Here is a 12,653-nt window from a genome sequence, read left to right as displayed (position 1 = left end):
GCTGGGAATGGGGACAAAGACCAAATATATATTTCACGATATCAGACTCTCTGACCACAATGAAATAAAATTAAAAATCAACAGCAGAAGAAAATTTCAGTTCATATATATGTGGAATTTATAAAACACACTTCTAAATAATTAATGGTTCAAAGAAGAGACTACTCAAAAAATTAACAGTTTAAGATGAATAAAAGCACCAACATAACATACCAAAACTTGAGATGCAGCTAAAGTAGTTCTTGAAAATTTATAGCTATAAATGCCTATATTACAAAAGAAGAATGATCTTAAACCAATTACCTAACCCAAAGTAAAGCCAAGTGAGCAGAAAGAAGAAAATAATAAGGATTATAATTAAATTTGACTGAAATTAAGGCTATTGAGGCAGAAGTAATTTGATAAAACTTTATTGGAAGCCAAATGTGAGGATGAAGCTGGAAGACATACCATCAGAGCTGGGGGGTGTTCTGAAATCTGTCACTAGGTGAAAGGATTTTATAGAAAAGTTTAAAAGAAGGGAGAGGGACTCCTCATACTGGAGTTGTCCTCTTTTCATTGGAGAATACAATACAAAAGTTATAAACAGATTATATCATAGAGGCTAAATATGTCTAGGTGCAAGGCAATCCAGTGGAAATTCATGCTTGAGCTAACCTTAAAATAAATCAGCATCCAATTTAGTGTCCGTAGGTTATACATTGATCAACACATCAACAATTTGAGAAATTTACAATAAGATTATTTACTCAGAGAGAGAATGTTGCCCTTGAGTCACAAGACTTCCCCAAGATGGATTAATTTGGAAGACTGGTTTCTGTCAAATGTGACCTGAAAGTTATGTAAACCAAAAAGTATCTGAGACAGGTCTCAATCAATTTATGTTTATTTTGCCAAGGTTAAGGACATGCCTGGGAGACAAGTCTATGCCTTTATCCAAAGATGATTTGGGGGGCTTCGATATTTAAAGGAGAAAAGCAGGCTAGAAGGGAAAGTGGGAGGCTATGGTCACATTATTGAATCTGCATGTTGCAAGAGAAGAGGAGCAGGTAGGGGAATAGTCAGTTATGTATTACTCTCATGCTCAGTAAATCTGCACTTTACATAAAGATAAGGTGAACATATAGTAGCTACCTGTGGAAATATTTAAACTTTTATCTGTAGCTATCTGCTTAGGAACAAAAGGAAAGGCAATTTCTTGCATGACTCAGCTTTTAGCTTAAATTTTTTCCTTTTGGCATAGTGAATTGGGGTCCTGAGTTTTTATTTTCTTTTCACAGTTATCACTAAAAAAAATGAAATAGAAAATAGAAAAAAATAGAGAAAATGAACAAACCCAAAAGTTGTTTCTTTTAAAAGTTTGATAAAGTTGACAAACTTTTAGCTAGACTGACAAATAAAAGAGAAGACTGAAATTACTAAAATCAGGAGATATTACTCCTACTAACTATATAGAAATAAAAATTATGAAACAATCCTGGGAACATTTATATGTCAATAAATAATGTAAATAAAATGAACAAAAATTCCTAGAAAGATATAAGCTACTGTAACTGACTCAAGAAGAAACAGAAAGTCTCCTTAGACCTATTAAAAGTAAAAAGATTGAATAAGTAACCAAGAAACTTCCTATAAAGAAAAACCAAGTATTGGAGGCTGGGGAGAGTAGGGAGGAGGGGAGAATGGGGAGAGGTTGGGTAAAGGATACATTGCAGGTAGATAGGAAAAATGAGTTATAGTGTTCCTTAATTTTTCCTGTGTGTTAACAGCAATTGTTAGAGATTTCCAGATATTTAAAACTATCCCTTCAGTAAATTTCATTTATTTAAAGGCAATACCCTGAAGCCTCCAAAATAAAACAAGTACAGGTTATTCAGTAAAACTTCCTGGAGGGATAACCAGTTTCTTCTCCATGAATACTTCTGTTTTGGAAGCCCAACAAATTAGTCTGAATTAATTAACTAAAGTTGTCATGGGTAATTGTATAGCCCTTTCTTTCCTCTTAGCCAGCCAAGGGGAATTGTGCTATGGCAATTTTTTTATTGCATCTATATAAATACTACAGGACAAATAGAACAGTCTGTGACTAGGCTAAGAGAAAAAGCCACCTAGATTTCTGAAACAGACCCCACTGAATTCTTGGACATGTTTCCACTGCCTGAGTTCGGACTTATGGCAAAGACTAATAATCATTTTGTTTCTGACAATTGCCTATGTTATGGTTGGCCAATATATCCTGTCCAGAGTCTTAAATGCTACTAAGCAGCTATTGTCAAGTCAGGTGTTTCAAAATCTCATCCTATAACAGAAGTAGTAGAAAGGGTTAACCCCAGATAAACTACAAACAACATTGATGGACACCCTATAGATTGTAATCAACATCTTTCAGTGGTTAATAGCTGGTTACTCTGGATTGATGTGCTATGGCCCAGTTTCATCTGTCCTTATCCAAATAAGAGAATTAAAAAAAAATAGCAGTCTCTAACATTTAAGGCTGGCCTCGCACTCACAGCTAAATAATGTTATTTTCACAGACGTTATCAATAGTCTCACAAAATACCAACTTCAGACAAGATTACTATGAGACCATGATATAATGAGACAGGTCAAGGTCACTCCTTACTTCTGTCTAAGCACAGGCAGAAATCAGCTTGCTATGCTATCTGTACCAAGCACCCCTCCTTGCCAAAATGAATGATTGCTACTTCTTTACCAATTACACCTTTATCCTTGCTCTAGTCTCCCTCCCTATAGATAGCAGTTATTAAGATGTGCAATCATAAAATTGTCCTCCATTTCGATAGCATACAATCTAGAAAAAACCTCCACTTCTTCAGATACACTTTGAAATCACCCAACGAAAACCCGAATCCTATAATGAGTTATTTTCTTATACCTCTTACTGAGACACCCCCTGGTTCCCCATGGTGTGTGTTCTCTCTTCCTGCAATAAGTAATAAACCCAAACATAGATGTATTCCCTGGTGGTCTTTGGCCTGAAGAATTTCAACAGTGGGTTCAAGATTTCCTTCTAGAGTGATGAAAATGTTCTAAATTTAGATTGTGATGATGATTGCACAAATCTAAATATAGAGAATCATTGGATTCTATACTTTAAACAGGTGAACTTCATGGTATGTAAATTATATATCAATGAAGCCGTTAAAATCTATAATACAGTAATATATGTCTATCATTGTTGATGCATTAGTTAGTCTATTAACACAATTACAAAGGGTGATGAGCTTTAATAATACTTTACTATTTTTGCCACAACTGTAATATGATACAAAAATATATCTGCTTCTAATACTGCTGTGGTTTGGTGCCAACATTCATCCTTGAAGGAAATGGCAATTTTCAGTCAGAGCTTAGTAAAAATAAAGACATATTTTTTTCCATTCAAATTAACTCCTGAATTTTAAATTTGGACCTCAGGCTAAAAACTCCTGTACTAGAGGGAAATTTAATTAACAAAGGAGTCCAACCTCCTCATGTAACAAAAGGAGGAACTCAGGCTCAAATCAGGGGCAGCACTTGGCCAAAGTCACAAAGGAAGCTAAGCAGCTGGGTCCCCTGTATCTCCTGACTCTCTATTCAAAGCTTGGTTCCCTAGTTTCACTATGCCATTTTGATGAATTAGTAATTTGCTATCTGAAAATAAAATCTGAACCAACATTCAACAACAGGGTGATGAAGTTTCAGGTCCTGATGCTGCCATGTCTTTCCTTTCTGAGCCACTCTAGGCTTGGCCAGAAGACAGTGTGGATGGTCTCATGTTGATGCCTCTCTGGCTAGCTGAACCAATGGCAGGCACCACACAGATGAAGTTGGTCTACAGCCTCCCAGCAACTTTCTCAGGAATCAGGGAGTGTCTTCCCTGAAGCCTTGGGATGGAATCCCATAGCCCTGCATTGTAGAAGTGCCTGCCTACTGCCCACCTAGCAGTCAGGGCAAAATTCTGACTTTCTTGTTCTCCTAGACCTGCATTGCTCTTTCTTTCTCTGGAACTCAGTTTCCTCATCTATCAGTAAAATGGATGTGGTATGTCCTTCCCTCCCTCCCTCCTTAGCCACTAGGTTTACTGTGAGGAAGCAAAGAGAGAATGTGTAGAGAATCACGTAGAAAATATAATGTGGTCAGAAAATGCTAGAGACCATAATATTGAAACCGAACAACTCCACCTGACCTCAGTTTTCTTCTTAAAAGCCTTTGCTCTGAAAATTAGGGTTCAGACAACTCTTTCTTGCTCCTCTCATTGTGACTCAGGGGAAGTCACGTAACTGTGCCTGAGTTTGTCATCCCTAAAGTTGAGGTGATAATTACAGTACCTGCCTTAACATTGGGATGATAACACAGCAACTGCCTTAAAGGATTGCTGTAATGAGAAGATGGATTACTATCTGTAAAGAATTCAGAAGAATCCCTGTCACAGACACTGTACTCAATAAAAATTTGTTATTTATTTTACAGAAATCAGAGGATAAGTGTCTGTCTGTGTTGTGGGGATGGAATTTTTCACTAATATTATTTTATTTGATTGCCATAGCCATTCTAGGAGAGAGAAAGAATACTGGGGGTGGGGGGGCAACATTAATACCATAAATGTTCTGTACATTGAGTCTCTCCCAGCCTCAAACTATGGATCAAATTTCATATTAATTATTTTAAGAGACTGAAGCTATACTCAAATAAAAAAAAATTGTCTTCAACCTCCATCTTATTTTAAGGGTCATACTAGTGTTAAATATGTAACTTGATATCAATTACATGCCTTAAAAAATTAGTAAAAAAAAATCAGTGAATAGATTGGAAATTAAGATCCCTCGACCTCAATCTGATATCTGATATCTGTATCTTACTGTGTGACTTTGGGCTCCTTTCTTCCCTTTTTGGTACCCTTGTTTCCTGTCTGAGCAATGGAGGAGGAGAGAGCCTTTCAGTTCTAAGATTCTGTGATCCCATCTCAATCTCCCCTTGACTGCTTTTTGTCCCTGAGTAAACCTTTCATCTTAGTTTGTTTAGTATTGCTACAAAGAAATATCTGAAGCTGGGTAATTCATAAAGAAAAAAGATTTGTTTGGCTCATGATTCTGATGTCTTGAAAAGTTCAAGATTATGCATCTGATGAGGGCCTCAGGCTGCTTCCACTCATGGCAGATGGTGAAGGGGAGCTGACACATGCAGAGATCACAAGGGAAGAAAGGACCAAAGGCAGAAAGGGGTGGGGGTGCCAGACTTTTTTTTTTTTCTATGATTCCTTTTATATGACTTTCAAAATCAGACATGATTAATTTATTGTCTAGAAATCAGAACAGTGATTACTTTGGAAGGGTAAGTAGTACAGGAAGGAGGGAGCTTTTAGAGTCCTGATAATGTTCTATTTTTTGATCTAGAATGCCAGTTACATAAACATGTACAATTTTTGAAAAGTTGCTGAGCTGAACACTTGTGAATTATATTCATTTTTTAAAAATAATTTCAACTTTTATTTGAGATTCAGGAGGTACTTGTTCAGGTTTGTTACCTGGGTATAATGTGTGATGCTGAGGTTCAGGATATGATTAATCACCTCACCCAGGTACTGAGCATAGTATCCAACAGTTAGTTTCTCAACCCATCCCCTCTCCCTCCTGACAATTCTTTTTTTTTGTTTTTTTTTGTTTGTTTGTTTTTTATTATACTTTAAGTTCTAGGGTATATGTGCACAACATGCAGGTTTGTTACATAGGTATACATGTGCCATGTTGGTTTGCTGCACCCATCAACTTGTCATTTACATTAGGTATTTCTCCTAATGCTATCTCACCCACAGCACCCCACCTCTGACAGGCCCTGGTGTGTGATGTTCCCCGCCCTGTGTCCATGTGTTATTGCTGCTCAACTCCGACCTATGAGTGAGAACATGTGGTGTTTGGTTTTCTGTCCTTGTGATAGTTTGCTTAGAATGATGGTTTCCAGCTTCATCCATGTCCCTGCAAAAGACATGAACTCATCTTTTTTATGGCTGCATAGTATTCCAAGGTGTGTATGTGCCACATTTTCTTAATCAGTCTATCATTGATGGACATTTGGGTTGGTTCCAAGTCTTTGCTTTTGTGAATAGAGCCACAATAAACATACGTGTGTGTGTGTCTTTATAGTAGCATGATTTATAATCCTCTGGGTATATACCCAGTAATGGGATTGCTGGGTCAAATGGCATTTCTAGTTCTAGATCCTTGAGGAATCGCCACACTGTCTTCCACAATGATTGAACTAATTTACAGTCCCACCAACAGTGTAAAAGCATTCCTATTTCTCCACATCCTCTCCAGCATCTGTTGTTTCTTGACTTTTTAATGACCGCCGTTCTAACTGGTGTGAGATGGTATCTCATTGTGATTTTGATTTGCATTTCTCTAATGATCAGTGATGATGAGCATTTTTTCATATGTCTGTTGGCTGCATAAATGTCTTCTTTTGAAAAGTGTCTGTTCATATCCTTTGCCCACTTTTTGATGGGGTTGTTTTTTTTCTTGTAAATTTGTTTAAGTTCTTTTTAGATTCTGGATATTAGCCCTTTGTCAGATGGGTAGATTGCAAACATTTTCTCCCATTCTGTAGGTTGCCTGTTCACTCTGATGATAATTTCTTTTGCTGTGCAGAAGCTCTTCAGTTTAATCAGATCCCATTTGTCTATTTTGGCTTTTATTGCCATTGCTTTTTGTGTTTTAGTCATGAAGGCTTTGCCCATGCCTATGTCCTGAATGGTATTGCCTAGATTTTCTTCTAGGGTTTATATGGTATTAGGTCTTACATTTAAGTCTTTAATTCATCTTGAGTTAATTTGTGTATATGTTGTAAGGAAGTGATCCAGTTTCAGCTTTCTACATATGGCTAGCCAGTTTTCCACATATGGATAGCCAGTTTTCCCAGCACCATTTATTAAATAGGGAATAATTTCCCCATTGCTTGTTTTTGTCAGGTTTGTCAAAGATCAGATGGTTCTAGATGTGTGGTGTTATTTCTGAGGGCTCTGTTCTGTTCCATTTGTCTACCTCTCTGTTTTGGTAGCAGTACCATGCTGTTTTGGTTACTGTAGCCTTGTAGTATAGTTTGAAGTCAGGTAGCGTGATGCCTCCAGCTTTGTTCCTTTTGCTTAGGATTGTCTTGGCAATGCAGGGTCTTTTTCGGTTCCATATGAACTTTAAAGTAGTTTTTTCCAACTCTGTGAAGAAAGTCAGTTGGAGCTTGATGGAGATAGCATTGAATCTATAAATTACCTTGGGCAGTATGGCCATTTTCATGACATTGATTCTTCCTATCCATGAGCATGGAATGTTCTTCCATTTTCTTGTGTCCTCTTTTATTTCATTGAGCAGTGGTTTGTAGTTGTCCTTGAAGAGGTCCTTCACATCCCTTGTAAGTTGGATTCCTAGGTATTTTATTCTCTTTTTAGTAGTTGTGAATGGGAATTCACTTATGACTTGGCCCTCTGTTTGTCTATTATTGGTGTATAGGAATGCTTGTGATTTTTGCACATTGATTTTGTATCCTGAGACTTTGCTGAATTTGCTTATCAGCTTAAGGAGATTTTGGGCTGAGCTGATGGAGTTTTATAAATATACAATCATGTCATCTGCAAACAGAGACAACTTGACTTCCTGTTTTCCTAATTGAATACCCTTTATTTCTTTCTCTTGCCTGATTGCCCTAGCCAGAACTTCCAATACTATGTTGAATAGGAGTGGTGAGAGAGGGCATCCCTCTCTTGTGCCAGTTTTCAAAGGGAATGCTTCCGGTTTTTGCCCATTCAGTATGATCTTGACTGTGGGTTTGTCATAAATAGCTCTTATTATTTTGAGATATGTTCCATCAATACCTAGTTTTTTGAGAGTTTTTAGCGTGAAGGCTGTTGAATTTTTTTGAATGCCTTTTCTGCGTCTATTGAGATAATCATGTGTTTTTTGTCTTTGGTTCTGTTTATATGATGGATTACGTTTATTGATTTGCATATGTTGAACCAGCCTTGCATCCCAAGTATGAAGCCGACTTGATCGTGATGGATAAGCTTTTTGATGTGCTGCTGGATTTGGTTTGCCCGTATTTTATTGACTATTTTCACATCGATGTTCATCAGGGACATTGGTCTAAAAGTCTCTTTTTTTGTTTTATCTCTACCAGGCTTTGTTATCAGGATGACACTAGACCCATAAAATGAGTTAGGGAGGATTCCCTCTTTTTCTATTGATTGAAATAGTTTCAAAAGGAATGGTACCAGCTCCTCTTTGTACCTCTGGTAGAATTCGGCTGTGAATCCATCTGGTCCTGGACTTTTTTTGGTTGGTCAGCTATTAATTATTACCTCAATTTCAGATCCTGTTATTGGTCTATTCAGAGATTCAACTTCTTTCTAGTTTAGTCTTGGGAGAGTGTATGTTGTCCAGGAAATTATTCATTTCTTCTAGATTTTCTAGTTTATTTGCATAGAGGTGTTTATAGTATTCTTTGATGGTAGTTTGTATTTCTGTGGGATCATTGGTGATATCCCCTTTATCATTTTTTATTGCATCTATTTGATTCTTCTCTCTTTTCTTCTTTATTAGTCTTGCTAGTGGTCTATCAATTTTGTTGATTTTTTCAAAAAACCAGCTCCTGGATCCATTGATTTTTTGAAGGGTTTTTTTTGTGTCTCTATCTTCTTCAGTTTCCTCTGATCTTAGTTATTTCTTTCCTTCTGCTGGCTTTTGAATGTGTTTGCTCTTGCTTCTCTATTTCTTTTAATTGTGATGTGAGGGTGTCAATTTTAGAACTTTCCTGCTTTCTTTTGTGGGCATTTAGTGGTATAAATTTCCCTCTACATACTGCTTTAAATGTGTCCCAGAGATTCTGGTACTTTGTGTCTTTCTTCTCATTGGTTTTAAAGAACATCTTTATTTTTGCCTTAATTTCGTTATTTACACAATAGTCATTCAGGAGCAGCTTGTTCAGCTTCCATGTAGTTGTGTGATTTTGAGTGAGTTTATTGATCCTGAATTCTAATTGGATTGCACTGTGGTCTGAGAGACAGTTTGTTGTGATTTCTGTTCTTTTACATTTGCTGAGGAGTGTTTTACTACCAATTACATGGTCAATTTTAGAATAAGTGTGATGTGGTGCTGAGAAGAATGTATATTCTGTTGATTTAGGGTGGAGAGTTCTGTAGATGTCTATTAGGTCTGCTTGGTCCAGAGCTGAGTTCAAGTCCTGTATATCCTTGTTAACCTTCTGTCTTATTGATCTAATATTGACAGTGGAGTGTTAAAGTCTCCCATTATTATTGTGTGAGTCTAAGTCTCTTTGTAGGTCTCTAAGGACTTGCTTTATGAATCTGGCTGCTCCCATATTGGGTGCATATACATTTAGGATAGTTAGCTCTTCTTGTTACATGGATCCCTTTACCATTATGTAGTGGCCTTCTTTGTCTTTTTTGATCTCTGTTGGTTTAAAGTCTGTTTTATCAGAGACTAGGATTGCAACCCCTGCTTTTTTTTTTTTTTTTTTGCTTTCCATTTGCTTGTTAGATCTTCCTCCATCCCTTTATTTTGAGCCTATATGTGTCTTTGCATTTGAGTTGGGTCTCCTGAATACAGCACACCAATGAGTCTTGACTCTTTATCCCATTTGCCAGTCTGTGTCTTTTAACTGGGGCATTTAGCCCATTGACATTTAAGGTTGATATTGTTATGTTTGACTTTGATCCTGTCATTATGATATTAGCTGGTTATTTTGCCCATTAATTGATGCAGTTTCTTCATAGTGTCGATGGTTTTTACCATTTGGCATGTTTTTGCAGTGGCAGGTACTGATTGTTTCTTTCCATGTTTAGTGCTTCATTCAGGAGCTCTTGTGAGGCAGGCCTGGTGGTGACAAAATCTCTCAGCATTTGCTTGTCTGTAAAGGATTTCATTTCTCCTTCACTTATGAAGCTTCTTTTGACTGGATATGAGATTCTGGGTTGAAAATTCTTTTCTTTAAGAATGTTGAATATTGGCCCCCTCTCTCTTCTTGGTTGTAGGGTTTCTCCTGAGAGATCTGCTGTTAGCCTGATGGGTTTCCCTTTGTGGGTAACCTGACCTTTCTCTCTGGCTGCCCTTTACATTTTTTCTTTCATTTCATCCTTGGTGAATCTGACAATTATGTGTCTTGGGGTTGCTCTTCTTAAGGAGTATCTTTATGGTGTTCTCTATTTCCTGATTTTGAATGTTGGCCTGCCTTGCTAGGTTAGGGAAGTTCTCTTGGACAATATCCTGAAGAGTGTTTTCTAACTTGGTTCCATTCTCCCCGTCACTTTCTGGTACACCAATCAAATGTATATTTGGTCTTTTCACATAGTCCCATATTTCCTGGAGGCTTTGTTCATTTCTTTTCGCTCTTTTTTCTCTAATCTTGTCTTCTTGCTTTATTTCATTAATTTTATCTTCAATCACTGATACCATTTCTTCCACTTGTTCAAATCGCGTATTGAAGTTTGTGCATGCATCATGAAACTCTTGTGCTGTGATTTTCAGCTCCATCAGGTCATTTAAGGTCTTCTCTACACTGTTTATTTTAGTTAGCCATTCATCTAACATTTTTTTTCAAGGTTTTTAGCTTCCTTGCAATGAGTTAGAACATGCTTCTTTAGCTCAGAGAAGTTTGTTATTACCAACCTTCTGAAGCCTACTTCTGTCAACTCATCAAAGTCATTTTCCATCCAGTTTTGTTCCCTTGCTGGCGAGGAGCTGCAATCCTCTGGAGGAGAAGAGATGCTCTGTTTTTTGGAATTTTCAGCTTTTCTGCTCGATTTCTCCCCATCTTTGTGGTTTTATCTACCTTTGGTCTTTGTTGGTGGTGACCTACAGATGGGGTTTTGGTGTGGATGTTCTTTTTGTTGATGTTGATGCTATTCCTTTCTGTTTCTTAGTTTTCCTTCTAACAGTCTCAGCTGCAGGTCTATTGGCATTTGCTGGAGGTCCACTCCAGACCCTGTTTGCCTGGGTATCACCAGCAGAGGCTGCAGAACAGCAAATATTGCTGCCTGATCCTTCCTCTGGAAGTTTCATCCCAGAGGGGCACCTGCATGTTTGAGGTGTCTGTCGGCCCCTACTGGGAGGTGTTTCCCACTCAGGCTACACAGGGATCAGAGACCCGCTTGAGGAGGCAGTCTGTCCATTCTCGGAGATCGAATACCATGCTGAGAGAACCACTGCTCTCTTCAGTGCTGTCAGACAGGGACGTTTAAGTCTGTAGAAGCTGTCTGCTGCCTTTTGTTCTACTATGCCCTGCCCCCAGAGGTGGAATCTATAGAGGTAGTAGGCCCTGCTGAGCTGTGGTGGGCTCTGCCCAGTTTGTGCTTCCCAGCTGCTTTGTTTACACTGTAAGCTACTCAAACCTCAGCAATGGCAGACACCCCTCCCCCCATCAAGCTGCAGCATCGCAGGTCAATCTCAGACTGCAGTGAGCAAGGCTGTGTGGGCGTGGGACCCACTGAGCCAGGCATGGGAGGGTATCTCCTGGACTGCCAGTTGCTAAGACTGTGGGAAAAGTGAAGTATTTGGTCAGAGGTGTACCATTTCTTCAGGTACAGTCTGTCATGGCTTCCCTTGGCTAGGAAAGGGAAATCCCCCAAACCCTTATGCTTCTTGGGTGAGGCGATGCCCTGCCTTGCTTCAGCTCACCTTTTGTGGGCTGCACCCACTCTCCAACCAGTTCCAGTGAGATGAACCAGGTACCTCAGTTGGAAATGAAGAAATCGCCCATCTTCTGTGTTGATCTCCCTGGGAACAGCAGACCAGAGCTGTTCCTATTTGGCCATCTTGGAAATCCAATTCAAATTATATTCCCAGACTGATTTTAACAACCAGCTGTCCTGGGAACTAATAAGGTGAGAATTCACTCACCCTCCCCACCCCTCTTCACAGGGAGGGCATTAATCTATTAGTGAGCTATCTGCTCCCATGACTCAAACACCTTCCATTTGGCTGCATCTCCAGCAATTAGGATCAAATTTCAGTATGAGGTTTAGGGGGACAAACGTTCAAACCATAACACCTACTTGACTACCTTGTCCTCAATTTACTTAGGTGTTTCATTCTGTGAAGGGAGCTTACCTTTCTGGGCAGCTGAGCCTATGGACACTAAAACCCAGGATATCCCAATCTCTGACAGTCCAGACTGAGTCCTGCTTGCCAGAAAGGTTGCTGTCTGGAAAGCCACAATTCTTTCAAATCTCTTTTTTGGTCCTGCAGCAACTTGTTAGAACTAGCTCTGCACATATTTTAATGGCTTCTCCAGCCTGTCAAGGAAGCTGGAAGAAGACTGCCATGTCACAGAGCCAAGCCAATCATTAGTCATCTTTATGACTTTCTCTTTCAGTGCCTAGCCCAATGCCTCAGGGTTCTCAAATCATACAGACATCCATTAAATCATAGCCACCTGTTTTAGTCTACCCATCCCTCTCCCCCTTTTCCTCTGAGACAGGGACTCAGCCTCCTTGAGCAATGGTTATCCCCCTGCCATTTACCTGGCAAAAGTTGGCAAAAGAATGGAGATAATGTGTATGCCTGATCCTGAGTGTAGACACAGCTGGATTCCATCTTCACACATTTAGTGCTCACATTCCTCACACTTGGTCTTTTTCTCAACACCAA

This window comes from Pan troglodytes, chromosome X (genome assembly GCF_028858775.2).
Source record: "Pan troglodytes isolate AG18354 chromosome X, NHGRI_mPanTro3-v2.0_pri, whole genome shotgun sequence".
NCBI classification, from domain to species: domain Eukaryota; kingdom Metazoa; phylum Chordata; class Mammalia; order Primates; family Hominidae; genus Pan; species Pan troglodytes.
The sequence above is the reverse complement of the archived record's forward strand: the minus strand, read 5'-3'. Positions refer to the sequence as shown.